The sequence below is a fragment of the Ovis aries genome, chromosome 4, assembly GCF_016772045.2.
Source record: "Ovis aries strain OAR_USU_Benz2616 breed Rambouillet chromosome 4, ARS-UI_Ramb_v3.0, whole genome shotgun sequence".
Classification (NCBI taxonomy): Eukaryota; Metazoa; Chordata; class Mammalia; order Artiodactyla; family Bovidae; genus Ovis; species Ovis aries.
The window spans coordinates 66,767,635-66,778,353 of NC_056057.1; the positions used below are offsets into that span (position 1 = coordinate 66,767,635).

A 10,719-nucleotide genomic window follows, 5' to 3' on the forward strand; every position below is an offset into this window, starting at 1 on the left:
TGAGATGTCACTACACAGCTGCTAGATTGTTTTAACATGAAGTACAACCACTTTGGGAAAAAGGTTGCATTTTTCCACTACCTATAAACTGTTATGTGTTAATTCTATTCCTATACCTTACAGAAATGTATGCTTATGTGTGCTCTCTCTATATATATACACACATACATGTATATGTGTGTATATATACATACATGTATATGTGTATATATGATGACATTCATAAAAACACTTTATAATAGCCACAATAATTGTAAATAACCAATTGTCTATCCATGTAGAATGGATAAGTTATAGTATCTTTACTTAATGGAATACCATATAGTAATGAAAATGAATAAAATACTATTACACATAACAACATTGATGAATATTAACAAAGCACTAGGCAAAAATTATATATGTGTGTGTGTGTGTGTGTGTGTGTGTGTGTGGATACACACACAGAAGCAGTGATAAGTGCTATGGTGAAAAATGAACTATATAAAAAACTTAAAAATAATAAAGATGTAGAAAAGGTAGATTAGCCATGAACCCTGAAATTGCACAATTTTAAATGTTTAGTGAATTATAAAGTATAAACATGGTAGAAAGTGAAATACAAATGATGTTTTTAAAAGAGAAGATATGTAGTAAAAATAAAATGATCATAAATCAATTTATTCAAGTATTTAAAATTAATAATTATATATGTGGTTATTACTAATAAATATTAAAATCACAAAATTAAAAATCTTACAATAAAAAACAAGCCCAGTAATTTCTATATAATTTAGTCATTACTACTTTATATATTTTAGTAATAAATAAAGTCATTCCCCTTTGTCTCTCTTTACCAAAACTTCCTTGGCAATTTCCTTCCATTTACTATTATATACAATTTTTTAAGATCATGTTGTCACATTCCAAAAAAGGCACATATTTCATATAACTTTTCAAACATATGATTATTAATCAGCTCCCCTTGAATCTGATGGCCAATATCCTTTTCTAGTTTCTAACTGTGTCTCTCTGTTTTCTTTTTTCTTGACAAAATCAGCCAAAGACTTAATTATTTTACTTTCTCTTTCAGTGAAACAACTGTTGGGCTTGTTTATTGGTTTTGCTTATTTTCAAAAAAGAATGTTAATTTTTATATTCATGTTTATTATCATTTTCTTGTTTGCCTTAATTAACTAGCCACAAATTGGGACATCTTCATGACTCCCAATAGTAGCTGTATCTGTGCAACTCCAGACGCTTCCCAGAGATTACTGTAATTGTTCTTAATGTAAGATTATTAATTTTATGTTATTATAACAGACTCAACCCCTGGTCAGAGGACTCTGCACATAATTCAGCCCATCCTGTTAACTTATCCTCCTGTCCACATTGATTAGTCCAGGTAAAACCAGTCTGGATTCATCAGAATTCTCCTGGATTTGCCCTAGCTCTGGGGAATGTATCCTAGTCACTATAGTATTTGACTCATTTCAATGAGGTGAGGTTATGCTACAGTGCGTGCATACATGCATGCTTAGTTGCTCAGTAGTGCCCGACTCTTTGCTACCCTGTGGACTGTAGTCCACCAGGCTCCTCTGCCCATGGGATTTTTCAGGTGAGAATGCTATAGTGGGTTGCCATTTCCTCCTCGAGGACATCTTCCCAACCCAGGAATTAAACCCAAATCTCCTGTGTCTCCTGCACTACAGGCAGATTCTTTACCAGCTGAGTCATCAGGGAAGGGCATTCTATGGTAACAAAGCTCAAAATTTGTTTCTCACTCAAATAAAGTTTTCAGCAAGTCCACAGGTCTCAAGAGAAACCTCTCACAATTTGTATCTTAAGGATCCCTGTAGCTTTGCTTCTTAACAAAGCACACCTAGGGTCACTGCGCAGGGGAGGAGAGGAGAAAAAGAAAACTCTTAAGCACCTCCAGCTAGATGTGGTTTGTGTCTCTTCCATGTGAGGTTCACTGACAACATGGCCCCAGACTAACTGCAAAGGAGGCTGGGAATGTCATAGTCCTTTGTGCAAGGAAGAGGCCACAGAGTAGTAAGTGCATAGTGGCTTTCTCTGCTACAGCCACTGAGACGGCCCAAGCCACGTCCCCCACCCTGGGAGAAACCCTCTGTACATTGAACCAGATTACATGGGCCCTTTCAGGTCATTTTAAGGCCTTTGGAGGATTTTAAAGAGAGGAGTGTTATAGACTGAATTATGTTCCCTCAAAATTTATATTTTGAAGCACTAAATGTGATTGTACTTGTATGTAGATTCTTTAGAGAAGTAATTAATATTAAATGAAATCATAAGGCTGAGACTTTAATCCGATATGACTAGTGTCCTTATAAGAAGAGGAAGAGACACACACAGAGAGAAAAGGCCAGGTGTGACAGAGGCAGAGACAGCTATCTGCAAGCCAATGAGAGGTGTCAAGAGAAACCAGCCCTGCCAGTACCTTAATCTTGGACTTCCAGCCTCCAGAACTCTGAGCAAACAAATTTCTGTTGTTTGAGCCACCCAGTCTGTGGTATTTTATTATGATAGCCCAAGCAAACTAACACAAGGAGTGACATGACCTGACTTCCATGTTTTATTCTGGCAGTCATTTCTTCCCCACCTTCCCCTTCAATTGAGGATGTCTCACTGTACCTCTACAAACATCTCTTACCTACAAGGGTCTTGGGTTTTTTGGAATGGCCTAAACATGGACTGATTCTTTGTGGTCTTCTTTCAATCTGCCATTTTAAATCTTGCATAAAATTCCTTTCTGTTTCTGGCATGGGAAAGCATCTTCTCTAGTTTCCAAAGCTGTCTTATTTTAGCCCTATTTTATGTTCAAATAGCCATTTCACTGAGAATCTGCAAATACGGTATTGTATACACATACTTCTTCAGTTTTCCAGGAAGTCTGATGGACAGCCTATTTAAATGAATATTGGCTACAGTAACAGATTTGTTAAAGATTTTTTGATGTAGCAAGGTTATGAATTTAATAGTCTTTCTAGTTTATGAAAATCTTTTAACCTACCTGGTAATGAAGCAGCAGACAAACAACATCTGGGCAGATATTTATCTTGTTAAGTTAAACATGCACCTGGCCCCTTAATTATCAACTGTAATTGACAACTTCATCATCGCAGAGTACTTTTCTGTCCATGCCACAGTGGTGCAAGTAATTAGGTAATAATTAATGATTCTTTAAGTGCATTATTTCCTATGAGCTCAATTTTCACTATATGTATATTTCAAGAGCAATAACTCTGTTTGTTTTACCCTTATAGATAAATGTTAAAAAGAATGAAAATCACTATGCTTATCCTAAGTATCTAGAGCATCATCTGTAATCAATTTGGACCTTTTATCTACTCCATGTAATGCTTATTTTATTTTCATTCAGCCCTACCAAATAACCATAAAGTATCAGAGCTAATTATAGAGACCAAGTGAATACACATGCACAAAGACACTTATTACTGTGTTACACATAATAAGGAAACATGTAAATATATAAATGACCAACACTGGAGAAAGGATAAGCAAATTCATGCTACATGAGCTAAACAAAATATTCTGCAAAATTTTAAAATAATTTTGAAGACTATAAAATGTGAAAAATTTCTTAATAAATTCTGATTACAATTATATAAAATATGTATGATGAAAAGCAAATAATGAAAGGAAAGAAGCAGGTCAATAAAGCCTACAAATGAAAATGATTTTGCTAGAGAATAGGAAAATGCATGTTTTATTTTTTAAAATATTTTACTTAAATTTCTGAATAGGTAATACATACCCATAGTACAACATCCAAAACATACAGGAGGATATGCTCAATGTCTGCCTTGAGTATGTCATTCAATAACCTTGTCTCATTCCCTAGAAGTAACTTTTGTAGAAAGTAGTAACTTTTAACTAGTTTTTGTATGTATTCCAGACAGTTAATGCATTTGTAAAAAGTATATATACACTTTTTTTTAACATATTGTAGCAGTAATGTCATATTCACACCTTGATATTTTCATTCAATACATCTTGGAATAGTTCCATATCATTACATAGAAAGCCACCTAATTATTTTTAATGGCTATGATGTTTTATTATGTGAATTTATCATAATTTATTTAACCATTCTGTATTCATATCATTTAGGTTTATTTCAGTCTTTCACTATTTGAAATAAAATGTTCCAGACAAAAGCCAGTGTGATTCATTTAAAATGAAAATGAGATCAGACTTCTGATTTGAAAATAGCATTATAGAGTTAGAATTTCTTCCTTCATCTCCCCATAAATCTTTGTAAAGTAAAAAGAACAGGAAATATAAACACAGAAACCATAAACATTTTCTTTGTAGCAGTGGATAAAGAAAAAAACCTTACAGATATCTATCCAGTTCATAGGAAAAAAGATAAAAGTAAAATGAATTTATATACCAAATCCTGGATCATAAAGGAAAATCTACCTTGATACAGAACCCATACTTATCCTCCACAGAAACCTTATTAAAAATCCTATCCAGGAAAGTGATATATACTTCAAATTTTAGTAATTAGAGGTTTATGCTTCTGATAATTACATAGTAACTGGTTTCAAACCAACTTTCCCACTAAAATCAACCAAGGACAACACTTGGAATATGCTTTTAAAATATGTATTTGAAAGTTCTTGAATAGCTACAAAACAGCGAAGATTTGCAAAAACAAATCCTAAAAAGAATGAGTTTGCAATGAGGTGAGCTTGGCGTTAATTTCATACTGCTTTTCTGATCAAGGAATTTGATGATTCACAAGTGGTGGCTAAGAATAGAGAAACTGAGCAAGTATTTCCTACACTTCCATAAGACCTGGGGCAAAACAAGTAGAGGAGGGGCCCTAATAAATACCCAAGAATTTCAGTTGAGAGCCTTACAGGATCTATGTTGCAGAAGTAGAGATGAACCCAGAAAATAGTCCATCCCTTACAAAGACTGAAGCCTAGTTTCAAATTAACTCATTACCTAACTGGATTAAAATAATTTATCCTACCCTGGATGTCTATCAGGGCAAAACAAACCCTTTCTAGGTATAGATAACACCATCCAGACCATCTCCAAAATATTTTTATATCCAATGTAGGGACTTAGTAAAAACTTGTTGCTACATCAGAAAATAAAGCCAGATGGTATAAATAATGAGGGGGAAAAAAGAGAAAAACAGGTAACAGACACTGAGTCACAGGTGAATCAATATTGGTTTTATCAGACACTGTTTTTAAAATAAGTGATTATTGGTGTTCAAGAAATTAGGTGACAAGATGGTAGGTTTAATTAGAGAATTGCAAACAGTACAATAGAAAAAATGGAATTTTAATTTAAAAACTAAAGTTTAAAACTCAAAAGTTGTGTTAATAGCAACACATATTATATATACACAAATATACGTACACATATATGTACATATACATATATGTGTGTGTATATTATATATAATATATGTGTGTATATGTGTATACATATACACATGTGTGTGTGTATGTTCAGTAGCGTCTGACTCTTTTGTGATCCCATGGACTGTAGCCCTCCAGGATCCTCTGTCCTTGGGATTTTCCAGATAAGAATACTGGAGCGTGTAGCCATTCCCTTCTCCTGGGGGTCGGTTCTTTATCACTAGCACCACCTGGGAAGCCCTGATTGCATGCAGAATATTTTAAAATTTACAGATAATTAAGTAACAAAAATTAGAAAGTAAAATTTTAAAATATTATGCCATCTTCAAAAGCATCCAAAAACTAGATACCAGAAACAAATCTAAGAAAAGATGTCATCTCTTCACAGAAAACTATAAAATTTTACCAAAAAATATTTTTTAAAAAAGAAGAAATGGCTTAATATTATCATGTTTATGTTTTGGGAGACTCAATATTATTGAAGGTGTCAGCTACTCACACCCAAATGGACCTAAAGATGCCAAGAAATTTCAGTCAAAATCCTAGCCACAGTGCTGGGTCAACTGAATAGCCATATGGAAAGACAATGAACACTGGCTTTGACTTCACATTACAACCAAGCGTAAACTTGAGGTGAATCAAAATCTTAAATGTAAATGATTTTTAAAAGAACATTAAAAAGACATGTAGGAGAACATATTCATGAAAATGAGATAGACTAAGATTTCTTAAATAAAACCCTGATAGTAACCAAGAGAAAGTACACAAGAGAAAAAGATTAGTAAGATGGCCTATATTGACATTAAGACAGTCTATTCATCAAAAGATTATATTATTAAGACAGTAAAATTGAAAGTCACATAGTTGGAGAAGATATTATCGAATATATATAACTCTCAAGAGATTTGAATCCAGAAAATATTTTTGAAACACCTCAAATCAATACAAGAAAGGCTGTCAACTCAAAAGAAAAATAGACATAAGATTTGAGCTGGCATTTGAAAAAAGATAATACCCAAACTGTCCAATGAAATACATAAAAATATGCTCAGTGTCATTATTATACAGAGAAATGAATATTGAAACCATAATGAAATATATAACCACAAGAATAACTAAAATTTTAAATACTGCTGCTAAGTGTTGGTGAGCAACTTTAAATTCCATATACTGCTGGTGGGAGTGTTACGTTGTACAGCTAGCCACTTTGGAAAAGTATTTGGCAGTATCTCCTAAAATTTAACATATACGTACCTTGCTATGAGGCATCTCTGGTAGCTCAGTGGTTACAGAATCTGCCTGCAACGCAGGAAATGCAAATTCAATCCCTGGGTCAGGAAGATCCCCTGGAGGAGGGCATGACCCACTCAAGTATTCTTGCCTGGGAAATCCCATGGACAGAGAAGCCTAGCAGGCTATAGTCCATGGGATCTCAAAGAGTTGGGTATGACTTAGGGACTAAACTAGCTTCCCTGGTGGCTCAGAGGTTAAAGCATCTGCCTGGAATGCAGGAGACCCGGGTTCGATCCCTGGGTCGGGAAGATCCCCTGGAGAAGGAAATGGCAACCCACTCCAGTACTCTTGCCTGGAAAATTCCATGGATGGAGGAGCCTGGTAGGCTACAGTCCCTGGGGTCGCAAAGAGTCAGACACGACTGAGCGACTTCACTTCACTTCACTTTTAGGGACTAAACACCACCACCTTCCTAAATCCCTGCTGTCTTGATATTTGGGAGATGACTCTTTCAAGTTCTGTGTCCTCATCTGAAAAAACAAGGATATGAAACAAAAACGTTCCTATTACATAGGGGTTGTTGGGTAGATGAAAGGTAAAAATCTTATGGAAAGCTTAGAACAGTGCTTTGGTATGTAAGCTTAATTCATCTATTTATTTGTTTAAATGAATGACTATGATTACTTCTAGTTTATTTTGGAAAGATCACAGCATATCAATATTTTTTCTACACAAGGCCTGGACAAGAAGGCCTGGTTCAAATCATTGGCTGAAATTGGGCCTATTCGCTCACTAAGTATTTCTGAGGCACCAAAGTTCCCACCACTGGCTCTCAGGGACCCTGAGAAGAAAGTCTGCAGGGGCACCAGCGGCTTCGAGAACTGTCCATTAGACATGGGGACAGTCTAAACTCCTGAGTGCAACTCTGCACACTTGGTGCTGGCCACCTCTCCCCAGCACTCCTTCCCATCACAATAAAACCCTTCCAGTGCCTAAAGAAGCCATGTCCTCTCACCTCTCAGCTGCTTCTTATCCCATAGGGTTCTCAGCCTCACCTCTAGTGACCTCTGAGGGTGGATAATCCTTTATCTTGGGGACTGTCCTGTGCATCGTAAAATGGTCAGCAGCATCCCTGGCCTCTACCCATTAGATGCCAATACCACCTCCCCCGCCCTCCAGGACGTAACAACCAAAACTGTCCATCAGTTCAGTTCAGTTCAGTTCAGTCGCTGAGTCATGTCCGACTCTTTACGACCCCATGAGTCGCAGGACGCCAGGCCTCCCTTGTCCATCACCAACTCCCAGAGTTCACTTAAACTCATGCCCATCGAGTCGGTGATGCCATCCAGACATCTCATCCTCTGTTGCCCTCTTTTCCTCCTGCCCCCAATGCCTCCCAGCATCAGAGTCTTTTCTAATGAGTCAACTCTTCGCATGAGGTGGACAAAGTACTGGAGTTTCAGCTTTAGCATCAGTCCTTCCAAAGAACACCCAGGGATGATCTCCTTTAGAATGGACTGGTTGGGTAAAGACTGTCCATAGACATTACCAAAAGATTCCTACGCGGTAAAATCTCCCCTTGTTTCCAGCTGGGAATCCATTGCTCTGTTAAGAATGCTTTTATCCACACTTGCCTGGCTAACTGGAACTCATCTTTGAGATTTCAGGTTAGATGTTACTGTTGAATCCTCAGTGTCAACATCACTGCTACATTTAAACAAACAGGTGATCAGACAAAGAGCAGCATCAATCAGCGCAGATGCACAGAATGGGAGGACTGAGGAGGCAAATGTGAAGTGAACAGGTGATTGGTAGCAAGTTACATAGGAGGTGAGAGTTGTGTAAGAAAATAGGATGAGTTTGAGGTTCCTGAAATGACTGGGTTATGCTGCTGCTAAGTCGCTTCAGTCGTGTCCGACTCTGTGCGACCCCATAGACAGCAGCCCATCAGGCTCCCCCGTCCCTGGGATTCTCCAGGCAAGAACACTGGAGTGGGTTGCCATTTCCGTCTCCAATGCATGGAAGTGAAAAGTAAAAGTGAAGTCGCTCAGTCGTGTCCGACTCTTAGCGACCCCATGGACTGAAGCCTTCCAGGCTCCTCCTTCCATGGGATTTGCCAGGCAAGAGTACTGGAGTGGGGTGCCATTGACTGGGTTAGCAGAGTGTAATAAATCAGGAGGAAACTAGAAAGAGAAGATTGAGGTTGGAGAGGAAGGCAGAAGGAAATAACGAGTACAGTTTTTGAAACAATAAAGGTGCCTGTGGATCAACCCAGTGGGGGTGCTCAAGAGAGGTGAGAGTAGTGAGTAGTTGTGGTTTTATCTTCTTTCTTGTCCAGAGTTGCATCTACATCCTTAGAGGGCCCACAGATTCCCTCTCTCTCCCCACAACCCTATTCCATCACACACACACACATTCTTTTCCTCCTTCAGAATCATTTAAAAATTGCTGCTGGAATAAACCTATATTTAAAGTGGGGTTGGGATGCAGTGAGAAGATGGAGGGAAAGTAGGAGAAAGAATGACAGTGGCAGAGAGGGGAAGCTATCTTCAGATCCTGCCTTCTTTCTCAGAGGAAGGACCCACAGAGCCGGCCCAATACAGCACTTTAATCTGAACAGCTGGTGCCATCTTGTGGCTGATTCTTATAACTAGTGGAACCGATACCTGCTGTGAGGACCAAAGCCAGCAAAGGCAGCCAGAGGGGAGGAAGGCGGGAGTTTCGGGAATCAACAAAGGAGATAGGTCGTGATTGGATAGGCAGACGTAAGATATTCTTCAGGGACCCAGGATTCACACATCCAGCTCAGAGCAGGGCTGAACTGTACTCTGGCTGCCCACCGGTGTCTCCCGCCTGCAGCGGCCCCTCCTTTGGGAGGCTGGCTTGTCAGAGCTGTATTATTGCCCTATTGCATGAGTGCGCTCAGTCGCTCGCATCCAACTCTTTGCCACCCGAGGACTGTAGCCTGCCAGGCTTCTCTGTCCATGAGATTTCCCAAGCAAGAATACTGGACTGGGTAGCCATTTCCTTCTCCAGGGGATCTTCCCAACCCAGGGATGTAACCCACGGCTCCTGCATTGCAGACAGATTCTTTACTGTCTGCATATACAGACAGTAAAGAACTACCAGGGAAGCTCTATCATTGCCCTAAATCCTCCCCAGACCCCTGGACCCTTATCTTTGCTGGATCAGAAGATTATTCATGTCTGATTGATGTTGTCCCTTTCTGATGTTTTCTTCCTGATTCTTAGCAGTCTTTATTACTAGTGCCGGGATACAGTAGTTCTTGTTTGGATATCCAACAAGCTTTTAATTAGAGAAGCAACAGGAAGAGATATTAAGCTGTATTAATGCAACTGGAAACCCAGCGCAGCTAAAAGAAAGATAATCTTATAAATAACAGCACTGTTGAAAATTGCAGGGAACCGCTTCCAATAAATAACTACATGGAAAATCCCATAGAGGGTCAATTGTTGTTATTTAATATTTGCAGCAAAGTACAGCACTTAATAATGCGGCTGTTTCTTATCCTTGTGGAAGGCAAATAACAAGAGCTGGGATTTCCAATTTAAATCTTAACTCTGGTTCTTTATAAGGGCTCCAGGTCCTGCAATAATGAGCGTAATAAAAGTCTGTCTTAGAAATAATCCTTTCACCATCGACTCCCAGAAAAAGGATCTCTAAGATGCTTTTCATCCCAAGAAATGTCACAGAAATAACTTATATCAGAACATCAGATAGACACTGAAATAGATTGCCTGCAAACATGATCACAATTATTCTTCTCCCTATATTCATCGCTTGAGTCTCGACTGGCTTTGACTTGTTTTGTCCCCCCAAAGCTCAGTGGAAAACACTTGCCAGTTCTGAGTCTGGATCTTACAAGGCCTTGTGTGCTTCACCTTCATCTCTTGGAACCCTACCAACTGCCAAGCAAACTGTAGGCAGCCTGGTTGGAGCATACAAGAACACACAGAGCAGAGACAGTCATCCCAGCAGAATACCATGACACATGGGAGAAGCCTAAGATGAGCAAAGTCATTCACAAATCCATGGGAGGGCCCAGTAGCCACCAGAA

General features: G+C 38.4%; 1 non-coding gene across 1 annotated transcript; it reads left to right on the forward strand.

Annotated features, from left to right (window-relative positions):
* The first annotated feature begins 6,877 nt into the window (after positions 1-6,877).
* TRNAS-GGA (transfer RNA serine (anticodon GGA)) lies at positions 6,878-6,949 on the forward strand. The gene has a single exon. It is a non-coding gene; the product is annotated as a tRNA-Ser (tRNA).
* Positions 6,950-10,719: the final 3,770 nt, after the last annotated feature.